The sequence below is a fragment of the Heterodontus francisci genome, unplaced genomic scaffold (genome assembly GCF_036365525.1).
Source record: "Heterodontus francisci isolate sHetFra1 unplaced genomic scaffold, sHetFra1.hap1 HAP1_SCAFFOLD_56, whole genome shotgun sequence".
Classification (NCBI taxonomy): Eukaryota; Metazoa; Chordata; class Chondrichthyes; order Heterodontiformes; family Heterodontidae; genus Heterodontus; species Heterodontus francisci.
Genome location: NW_027141174.1, coordinates 3,078,074 through 3,089,688, shown reverse-complemented (window position 1 = coordinate 3,089,688; position 11,615 = coordinate 3,078,074).

The window sequence follows — 11,615 nt, the reverse complement described above, 5'->3', positions numbered from 1 at the left end:
GTCTTTGTTACTTGGTGCCAGTGTATGTCTGTGTTGCTTGGTGTAAGTGTGTGTCTTTGTTACTTGGTGTAAGTGTATGTCTTTGTTACTTGGTGTCAGTGTATGTCTTTGTGACTTGGTGTCAGTGTCTGTCTTTGTTACTGGGTGTCAGTGTCTTTCTTCGTTACTTGGTGTCAGTGTTTGTCTTTGTTACCGTGTGTCAGTGTCTGTCTTTGTTACTTGGTGTCAGTGAATGTCTTTGTTACTTGGTGTAAGTGTGTGTCTGTGTTACTGGGTATCAGTGTATATCTTTGTTACTTGGTGTCTGTGTGTGTCTGTGTTACTTGCTATCAGTGTATGTCTTCGTTACTTGGTGTAGGTGTGTGTCTGTGTTAATGGGTAACAGTGTATGTCTTTGTTACTTGGTGTCAGTGTATGTCTGTGTTACTTGGTGTAAGTGTATGTCTTTGTTACTTGGTGTCAGTGTATGTCTTTGTTACTTGGTGAAAGTGTGTGTCTGTGTTACTGGGTATCAGTGTATGTCTTTGTTACTTGGTGTCAGTGTATGTCTTTGTGACTTGGTGTCAGTGAATGTCTTTGTTACTGGTTGTCACTGTATGTCTTTGCGACTTTGTGTCAGTGTGTGTCTGTGTTACTTGGTGTAAGTGTGTGTCTTTGTAACTTGGTGTCCGTGTGTGTCTGTGTTACTGGGTGTCAGTGTATGTATTTGTTACTGGGTGTCACTGTATGTCCTTGTTCCTTGGTGTATGTGTGTGTCTGTGTTACTGGGTATCGGTGTCTGTCTTTGTTACTTGGTGTAACTGTGTGTCTGTGTTACTTGGTATCAGTGTATGTCCTTTGTTACTTGGTGTCAATGTATGTCTGTGTTACTTGGTGTAAGTGTGTGTCTGTGTTACTGGGTATCAGTGAATGTCTTTGTTACTTGGTGTAAGTGTGTGTCTGTGTTACTGGGTATCAGTGTATATCTTTGTTACTTGGTGTCAGTGTGTGTCTGTGTTACTTGGTATCAGTGTATGTCTTTGTTACTTGGTGTAAGTGTGTGTCTGTGGTAATGGGTAACAGTATATGTATTTGTTACTTGGTGTCAGTGTATGTCTGTGTTACTTGGTGTAAGTGTGTGTCTTTGTTACTTGGTGTAATTGTATGTCTTTGCTACTTGGTGTCAGTGTATGTCTGTGTTACTTGGTGTAAGTGTATGTCTTTGTTTCTTGGTGTCAGTGTATGTCTTTGTTACTTGGTGTCAGTGTATGTCTTTGTTACTTGGTGAAAGTGTGTGTCTGTGTTGCTGGGTATCAGTGTATGTCTTTGTTACTTGGTGTCAGTGTATGTCTTTGTGACTTGGTGACAGTGAATATCTTTGTTACTGGTTGTCACTGTATGACTTTGTGACTTTGTGTCAGTGTGTGTTTGTGTTACATGGTGTAAGTGTGTGTCTTTGTAACTTGGTGTCCGTGTGTGTCTGTGTTACTGGGTGTCAGTGTATGTATTTGTTACTGGGTGTCACTGTATGTCCTTGTTACTTGGTGTATGTGTGTGTCTGTGTTACTGGGTATCAGTGTCTGTCTTTGTTACTTTGTGTCAGTGTATGTCTGTGTTACTTGGTGTAAGTGTGTGTCTGTGTTACTGGGTATCAGTGTATGTCTTTGTGACTTGGTGTAAGTGTGTGTCTGTGTTACTGAGTATCAGTGTATGTCTTTGTTACTTGGTGTCAATGTATGTCTGTGTTACGTGGTGTAAGTGTGTGTCTGTGTTACTGGGTATCAGTGTATGTCTTTGTGACTTGGTGTCAGGGTATGTCTTTGTTACTGGGTGTCATTGTGTGTCTTTGTGACTTGGTGTCAGAGGATGTCTTTGTTACTTGGTGTAAGTGTGTGTCTGTGTTACTGGGTATCAGTGTATGTCTTTGTTACTGGGTGTCAGTGTATGTCTGTGTTACTTGGTGTAAGTGTGTGTCTTTGTTACTTGGTGTCAGTGTAGGTCTTTGTTACTTGGTGTAAGTGTGTGTCTGTGTTACTGGGTATCAGTGTATATCTTTGTGACTTGGTATCAGTGTATGTATTTGTTACTGGGTGTCAGTGTGTGTCTGTGTTACTTCGTGTCAGTGTATGTCTTTGTTACTGTGCATCAGTGTTTCTCTGTGTTACAGGGTGTCAGTGACACGAGGTGTCAGTATTTAGTTTATTTTAGAGATACAGCACTTAAACAGGCCCTTCGGCCCACCGAGTCTGTGCCGACCATTAACCACCCATTTACACTCATCCTACACTAATCCCGTATTCCTATCACATCCCCACCTATCCCTATATATTTCCCTCCCACCTACCTATACGAGGGGCAATTTATGATGGCCAATTAACCTATCAACCTGCAAGTCTTTGGCATGTGGGAGGAAACCGGAGCACCCTTAGGAAACCCACGCAGACACAGGGAGAACTTGCAAACTCCGCACAGGCGGTACCCAGAATCGAGCCCGGGTCCCTGGAGCTGTGAGGCTGCTAACCACTGTGCCAATGTGCCGCCCTGTGTGTGTCTGTGTTACTGGGTATCAGTGTATGTCTTTGTAACTTGGTGTCAGTGTATGTCTGTGTTACTTGGTGTAAGTGTGTGTCTGTGTTACTTGGTATCAATGTATGTCTTTGTTGCTTGGTGCAAGTGTGTGTCTGTGCTACTGGGTATCAGTGTATGTCTTTGTTACTGGGTGTCAGTGTGTGTCTTTGTCACTTGGTGTCAGAGGATGCCTTTGTTACTTGGTGTAAGTGTGTGTCTGTGCTACTGGGTATCAGTGTATGTCTTTGTTACTGGGTGTCAGTGTATGTCTGTGTTACTTGGTGTAAGTGTGTGTCTTTTTTACTTGGTGTCAGTGTAGGTCTTTGTTACTTGGTGTAAGTGTGTGTCTGTGTTACTGGGTATCAGTGTATGTCTTTGTTACTTGATGTCAATGTATGTCTGTGTTACTGGTGTAAGTGTGTGTCTGTGTTACTGGGTATCAGTGTATGTCTTTGTGACTTGGTGTCAGTGTATGTCTTTGTTACTGGGTGTCAGTGTGTGTCTTTGTCACTTGGTGTCAGAGGATGTCTTTGTTACTTGGTGTAAGTGTGTGGCTGTGCTACTGGGTATCAGTGTATGTCTTTGTTACTGGGTGTCAGTGTATGTCTGTGTTACTTGGTGTCAGTGTGTGTCTTTGTTACTTGGTGTCAGTGTAGGTCTTTGTTACTTGGTGTAAGTGTGTGTCTGTGTTACTGGGTATCTGTGTAGATCTTTGTGACTTGGTATCAGTGTATGTATTTGTTACTGGGTGTCAGTGTGTGTCTGTGTTACTTCGTGTCAGTGTATGTCTTTGTTACTGTGCATCAGTGTTTCTCTGTGTTACAGGGTGTCAGTAACACTAGGTGTCAGTATTTAGATTAGTTCAAAGATACAGCACTTAAACAGGCCCTTCGGCCCACCGAGTCTGTGACGACCATCAACCACTCATTTATACTAATCCGACACTAATCCCGTATTCCTATCACATCCCCACCTGTCCCTATATTTTTCCCTACCACCTACCTATACTAGGGGAAATTTATAATGGCCAATTAACCTATCAACCTGCAAGTCTTTGGCATGTGGGAGGAAACCGGAGCATCCGGAGGAAACCCACGCAGACACAGGGAGAACTTGCAAACTCCGCACAGGCGGTACCCAGAATCGAGCCCGGGTCCCTGGAGCTGTGAGGCTGCTAACCACTGTGCCAATGTGCCGCCCTGTGTGTGTCTGTGTTACTGGGTATCAGTGTATGTCTTTGTTACTTGGTGTCAGTGTATGTCTGTGTTACTTGGTGTTAGTGTGTGTCTGTGTTACTTGGTATCAATGTATGTCTTTGTTGCTGGGTGCAAGTGTGTGTCTGTGCTACTGGGTATCAGTGTATGTCTTTGTTACTGGGTGTCAGTGTGTGTCTTTGTGACTTGGTGTCAGAGGATGTCTCTGTTACTTGGTGTAAGTGTGTGTCTGTGCTACTGGGTATCAGTGTATGTCTTTGTTACTGGGTGTCAGTGTATGTCTGTGTTACTGGGTGTCAGTGTGTGTCTTTGTCACTTGGAGTCAGTGTATGTCTTTGTTACTTGGTGTAAGTGTGTGTCTGTGCTAATGGGTATCAGTGTATGTCTTTGTTACTGGGTGTCAGTGTATGTCTGTGTTACTTTGTGTAAGTGTGTGTCTTTTTTACTTGGTGTCAGTGTAGGTCTTTGTTACTTGGTGTAAGTGTGTGTCTGTGTTACTGGGTATCAGTGTATGTCTTTGTTACTTGATGTCAATGTATGTCTGTGTTACTGGTGTAAGTGTGTGTCTGTGTTACTGGGTATCAGTGTATGTCTTTGTGACTTGGTGTCAGTGTATGTCTTTGTTACTGGGTGTCAGTGTGTGTCTTTGTCACTTGGTGTCAGAGGATGTCTTTGTTACTTGGTGTAAGTGTGTGGCTGTGCTACTGGGTATCAGTGTATGTCTTTGTTACTGGGTGTCAGTGTATGTCTGTGTTACTTGGTGTCAGTGTGTGTCTTTGTTACTTGGTGTCAGTGTAGGTCTTTGTTACTTGGTGTAAGTGTGTGTCTGTGTTACTGGGTATCTGTGTAGATCTTTGTGACTTGGTATCAGTGTATGTATTTGTTACTGGGTGTCAGTGTGTGTCTGTGTTACTTCGTGTCAGTGCATGTCTTTGTTACTGTGCATCAGTGTTTCTCTGTGTTACAGGGTGTCAGTAACACTAGGTGTCAGTATTTAGATTAGTTCAAAGATACAGCACTTAAACAGGCCCTTCGGCCCACCGAGTCTGTGACGACCATCAACCACTCATTTATACTAATCCGACACTAATCCCGTATTCCTATCACATCCCCACCTGTCCCTATATTTTTCCCTACCACCTACCTATACTAGGGGAAATTTATAATGGCCAATTAACCTATCAACCTGCAAGTCTTTGGCATGTGGGAGGAAACCGGAGCATCCATATGAAACCCACGCAGACACAGGGAGAACTTGCAAACTCCGCACAGGCGGTACCCAGAATCGAGCCCGGGTCCCTGGAGCTGTGAGGCTGCTAACCACTGTGCCAATGTGCCGCCCTGTGTGTGTCTGTGTTACTGGGTATCAGTGTATGTCTTTGTTACTTGGTGTCAGTGTATGTCTGTGTTACTTGGTGTTAGTGTGTGTCTGTGTTACTTGGTATCAATGTATGTCTTTGTTGCTGGGTGCAAGTGTGTGTCTGTGCTACTGGGTATCAGTGTATGTCTTTGTTACTGGGTGTCAGTGTGTGTCTTTGTGACTTGGTGTCAGAGGATGTCTTTGTTACTTGGTGTAAGTGTGTGTCTGTGCTACTGGGTATCAGTGTATGTCTTTGTTACTGGGTGTCAGTGTATGTCTGTGTTACTGGGTGTCAGTGTGTGTCTTTGTCACTTGGTGTCAGAGGATGTCTTTGTTACTTGGTGTAAGTGTGTGTCTGTGCTAATGGGTATCAGTGTATGTCTTTGTTACTGGGTGTCAGTGTATGTCTGTGTTACTTGGTGTAAGTGTGTGTCTTTGTTACTTGGTGTCAGTGTTGGTCTTTGTTACTTGGTGTAAGTGTGTGTCTGTGTTACTGGGTATCTGTGTAGATCTTTGTGACTTGGTATCAGTGTATGTATTTGTTACTGGGTGTCAGTGTGTGTCTGTGTTACTTCGTGTCAGTGTATGTCTTTGTTACTGTGCATCAGTGTTTCTCTGTGTTACAGGGTGTCAGTGACACTAGGTGTCAGTATTTAGATTAGTTCAAAGATACAGCACTTGAACAGGCCCTTCGGCCCACCGAGTCTGTGACGACCATCAACCACTCATTTATCCTAATCCGACACTAATCCCGTATTCCTATCACATCCCCACCTGTCCCTATATTTTTCCCTACCACCTACCTATACTAGGGGAAATTTATAATGGCCAATTAACCTATCAACCTGCAAGTCTTTGGCATGTGGGAGGAAACCGGAGCACCCGGAGGAAACCCACGCAGACACAGGGAGAACTTGCAAACTCCGCACAGGCGGTACCCAGAATCGAGCCCGGGTCCCTGGAGCTGTGAGGCTGCTAACCACTGTGCCAATGTGCCGCCCTGTGTGTGTCTGTGTTACTGGGTATCAGTGTATGTCTTTGTTACTTGGTGTCAGTGTATGTCTGTGTTACTTGGTGTAAGTGTGTGTCTGTGTTACTTGGTATCAATGTATGTCTTTGTTACTTGGTGCAAGTGTGTGTCTGTGCTACTGGGTATCAGTGTATGTCTTTGTTACTGGGTGTCAGTGTGTGTCTTTGTCACTTGGTGTCAGAGGATGTCTTTGTTACTTGGTGTAAGTGTGTGTCTGTGCGACTGGGTATCAGTGTATGTCTTTGTTACTGGGTGTCAGTGTATGTCTGTGTTACTGGGTGTCAGTGTGTGTCTTTGTCACTTGGTGTCAGAGGATGTCTTTGTTACTTGGTGTAAGTGTGTGTCTGTGCTAATGGGTATCAGTGTATGTCTTTGTTACTGGGTGTCAGTGTATGTCTGTGTTACTTGGTGTAAGTGTGTGTCTTTGTTACTTGGTGTCAGTGTTGGTCTTTGTTACTTGGTGTAAGTGTGTGTCTGTGTTACTGGGTATCTGTGTAGATCTTTGTGACTTGGTATCAGTGTATGTATTTGTTACTGGGTGTCAGTGTGTGTCTGTGTTACTTGGTGTAAGTGTGTGTCTTTGTTACTTGGTGTCAGTGTAGGTCTTTGTTACTTGGTGTAAGTGTGTGTCTGTGTTACTGGGTATCAGTGTATGTCTTTGTTACTTGATGTCAATGTATGTCTGTGTTACTGGTGTAAGTGTGTGTCTGTGTTACTGGGTATCAGTGTATGTCTTTGTGACTTGGTGTCAGTGTATGTCTTTGTTACTGGGTGTCAGTGTGTGTCTTTGTCACTTGGTGTCAGAGGATGTCTTTGTTACTTGGTGGAAGTGTGTGTCTGTGCTACTGGGTATCAGTGTATGTCTTTGTTACTGGGTGTCAGTGTATGTCTGTGTTACTTGGTGTCAGTGTGTGTCTTTGTTACTTGGTGTCAGTGTAGGTCTTTGTTACTTGGTGTAAGTGTGTGTCTGTGTTACTGGGTATCTGTGTAGATCTTTGTGACTTGGTATCAGTGTATGTATTTGTTACTGGGTGTCAGTGTGTGGCTGTGTTACTTCGTGTCAGTGTATGTCTTTGTTACTGTGCATCAGTGTTTCTCTGTGTTACAGGGTGTCAGTGACACTAGGTGCAGGATTTAGATTAGTTCAAAGATACAGCACCTAAACAGGCCCTTCGGCCCACCGAGTCTGTGACGACCATCAACCACTCATTTATACTAATCCGACACTAATCCCGTATTCCTATCACATCCCCACCTGTCCCTATATTTTTCCCTACCACCTACCTATACTAGGGGAAATTTATAATGGCCAATTAACCTATCAACCTGCAAGTCTTTGGCATGTGGGAGGAAACCGGAGCACCCGGAGGAAACCCACGCAGACACAGGGAGAACTTGCAAACTCCGCACAGGCGGTACCCAGAATCGAGCCCGGGGCCCTGGAGCTGTGAGGCTGCTAACCACTGTGCCAATGTGCCGCCCAGTGTGTATCTGTGTTACTGGGTATCAGTGTATGTCTTTGTTACTTGGTGTCAGTGTATGTCTGTGTTACTTGGTGTAAGTGTGTGTCTGTGTTACTTGGTATCAATGTATGTCTTTGTTGCTGGGTGCAAGTGTGTGTCTGTGCTACTGGGTATCAGTGTATGTCTTTGTTACTGGGTGTCAGTGTGTGTCTTTGTGACTTGGTGTCAGAGGATGTCTTTGTTACTTGGTGTAAGTGTGTGTCTGTGCTACTGGGTATCAGTGTATGTCTTTGTTACTGGGTGTCAGTGTATGTCTGTGTTACTTGGTGTAAGTGTGTGTCTTTGTTACTTGGTGTCAGTGTAGGTCTTTGTTACTTGGTGTAAGTGTGTGTCTGTGTTACTGGGTATCTGTGTAGATCTTTGTGACTTGGTATCAGTGTATGTATTTGTTACTGGGTGTCAGTGTGTGTCTGTGTTACTTCGTGTCAGTGTATGTCTTTGTTACTGTGCATCAGTGTTTCTCTGTGTTACAGGGTGTCAGTGACACTAGGTGTCAGTATTTAGATTAGTTCAGAGATACAGCACTTAAACAGGCCCTTCTGCCCACCGAGTCTGTGACGACCATCAACCACTCATTTATACTAATCCGACACTAATCCCGTATTCCTATCACATCCCCACCTGTCCCTATATTTTTCCCTACCACCTACCTATACTAGGGGAAATTTATAATGGCCAATTAACCTATCAACCTGCAAGTCTTTGGCATGTGGGAGGAAACCCGAGCACCCGGAGGAAACCCACGCAGACACAGGGAGAACTTGCAAACTCCGCACAGGCCGTACCCAGAAACGAGCCCGGGTCCCTGGAGCTGTGAGGCAGCTAACCACTGTGCCAATGTGCCGCCCTGTGTGTGTCTGTGTTACTGGGTATCAGTGTATGTCTTTGTTACTTGGTGTCAGTGTATGTCTGTGTTACTTGGTGTAAGTGTGTGTCTGTGTTACTTGGTATCAATGCATGTCTTTGTTGCTTGGTGCAAGTGTGTGTCTGTGCTACTGGGTATCAGTGTATGTCTTTGTTACTGGGTGTCAGTGTGTGTCTTTGTCACTTGGTGTCAGAGGATGTCTTTGTTACTTGGTGTAAGTGTGTGTCTGTGCTACTGGGTATCAGTGTATGTCTTTGTTACTGGGTGTCAGTGTATGTCTGTGTTACTTGGTGTAAGTGTGTGTCTTTGTTACTTGGTGTCAGTGTAGGTCTTTGTTACTTGGTGTAAGTGTGTGTCAGTGTTACTGGGTATCAGTGTATGTCTTTGTTACTTGATGTCAATGTATGTCTGTGTTACTGGTGTAAGTGTGTGTCTTTGTTACTTGGTGTCAGTGTAGGTCTTTGTTACTTGGTGTAAGTGTGTGTCTGTGCTACTGGGTATCAGTGTATGTCTTTGTTACTGGGTGTCAGTGTATGTCTGTGTTACTTGGTGTAAGTGTGTGTCTTTGTTACTTGGTGTCAGTGTAGGTCTTTGTTACTTGGTGTAAGTGTGTGTCTGTGTTACTGGGTATCAGTGTATGTCTTTGTGACTTGGTTTCAGTGTATGTCTTTGTTACTGGGTGTCAGTGTGTGTCTTTGTCACTTGGTGTCAGAGGATGTCTTTGTTACTTGGGGTAAGTGTGTGTCTGTACTACTGGGTATCAGTGTATGTCTTTGTTCTGGGTGTCATTGTATGTCTGTGTTACTTGGTGTCAGTGTGTGTCTTTGTTACTTGGTGTCAGTGTAGGTCTTTGTTACTTGGTGTAAGTGTGTGTCTGTGTTACTGGGTATCTGTGTAGATCTTTGTGACTTGGTATCAGTGTATGTATTTGTTACTGGGTGTCAGTGTGTGTCTGTGTTACTTCGTGTCAGTGTATGTCTTTGTTACTGTGCATCAGTGTTTCTCTGTGTGTCAGGGTGTCAGTGACACTAGGTGTCAGTATTTAGATTAGTTCAGAGATACAGCACTTAAACAGGCCCTTCGGCCCACCGAGTCTGTGACGACCATCAACCACTCATTTATACTAATCCGACACTAATCCCGTATTCCTATCACATCCCCACCTGTCCCTATATTTGTCCCTACCACCTACCTATACTAGGGGAAATTTATAATGGCCAATTAACCTATCAACCTGCAAGTCTTTGGCATGTGGGAGGAAACCGGAGCACCCGGAGGAAACCCACGCAGACACAGGGAGAACTTGCAAACTCCGCACAGGCGGTACCCAGAATCGAGCCCGGGTCCCTGGAGCTGTGAGGCTGCTAACCACTGTGCCAATGTGCCGCCCTGTGTGTGTCTGTGTTACTGGGTATCAGTGTCTGTCTTTGTTACTTGGTGTCAGTGTATGTCTGTGTTACTTGGTGTAAGTGTGTGTCTGTGTTACTTGGTATCAATGTATGTCTTTGTTGCTTGGTGCAAGTGTGTGTCTGTGTTTCTGGGTAACAGTGTATGTATTTGTTACGTGGTGCCAGTGTATGTTTGTGTTGCTTGGTGCAAGTGTGTGTCTTTGTTACTAGGTGTAATTGTATGTCCTTGTTACTTGGTGTCATTGTATGTCTGCGTTACTTGGTGTAAGTTTATGTCTTTGATACTTGGTGTCAGTGTATGTCTTTGTGACTTGGTGTCAGTTTCTGTCTTTGTTACTGGGTGTCAGTGTCTGTCTTCGTTACTTGGTGTCAGTGTTTGTCTTTGTTACTGTGTGTCAGTGTCTGTCTTTGTGACTTGGTGTCAGTGTATGTCTTTGTGACTTGGTTTCAGTGTATGTCTTTGTTACTTGGTGTAAGTGTGTGTCTGTGTTACTGAGAATCAGTGCACATCTTTGTTACTTGGTGTAAGTGTGTGTCTGTGTTACTGGGTATCACGGAATGTCTTTGCTACATGGTGACAGTGTATGTCTGTGTTACCTGGTGTGAGTGTGAGTCTTTGTTACTTGGTGTAAGTGTATGTCTTTGTAACTTGGTGTCAGTGTATGTCTTTGTTACTTGGTGTAAGTGTGTGTCTGTGTTACTGGGTAACAGTGTATGTCTTTGTTACTTGGTGTCAGTGTATGTCTTTGTTACTTGGTGTAAGTGTTTGTCTGTGTTACTGGGTATCAGTGTATGTCTTTGTTACTTGGTGTCAGTGTATGTCTTTGTGACTTGGTGTCAGTGTCTGTCTTTGTTACTGGGTGTCAGTGTCTGTCATCGTTACTTGGTGTCAGTGTTTGTCTTTGTTACCGTGTGTCAGTGTCTGTCTTTGTTACTTGGTGTCAGTGTCTGTCTTTGTTACTTGGTGTCAGTGAATGTCTTTGTTACTTGGTGTAAGTGTGTGTCTGTGTTACTGGGTATCAGTGTATATCTTTGTTACTTGGTGTCAGTGTGTGTCTGTGTTACTTGGTATCAGTGTATGTCTTTGTTACTTGGTGTAAGTGTGTGTCTGTGTTAATGGGTAACAGTTTATGTCTTTGTTACTTGGTGTCAGTGTATGTCTGTGTTACTTGGTGTAAGTGTGTGTCTTTGTTACTTGGTGTAATTGTATGTCTTTGTTACTTGGTGTCAGTGTATGTCTGTGTTACTTGGTGTAAGTGTATGTCTTTGTTATTTGGTGTCAGTGTATGTCTTTGTTACTTGTTGAAAGTGTGTGTCTGTGTTACTTGGTATCAGTGTATGTCTTTGTTACTGGTTGTCACTATATGTCTTTGTGACTTTGTGTCAGTGTATGTCTTTGTTACTGGGTGTCAGTTTATGTCTTTGTTACTTGGTGTCAGAGTATGTCTTTGTTACTTGGTGTCAGTGTATGTCTGTGTTACTTGGTGTAAGTGTGTGTCTTTGTTACTTGGTGTAAGTGTGTGTCTGTGTTACTGGATATCAGTGTATGTCTTTGTTACTTGGTGTCAGTGTCTGTCGTTGTTACTTGGTGTATGTGTGTGTCTGTGTTGCTGGGTGTCAGTGTATGTCTGCGTTACTTTGTGTAAGTGTATGTCTTTGTTACTTGG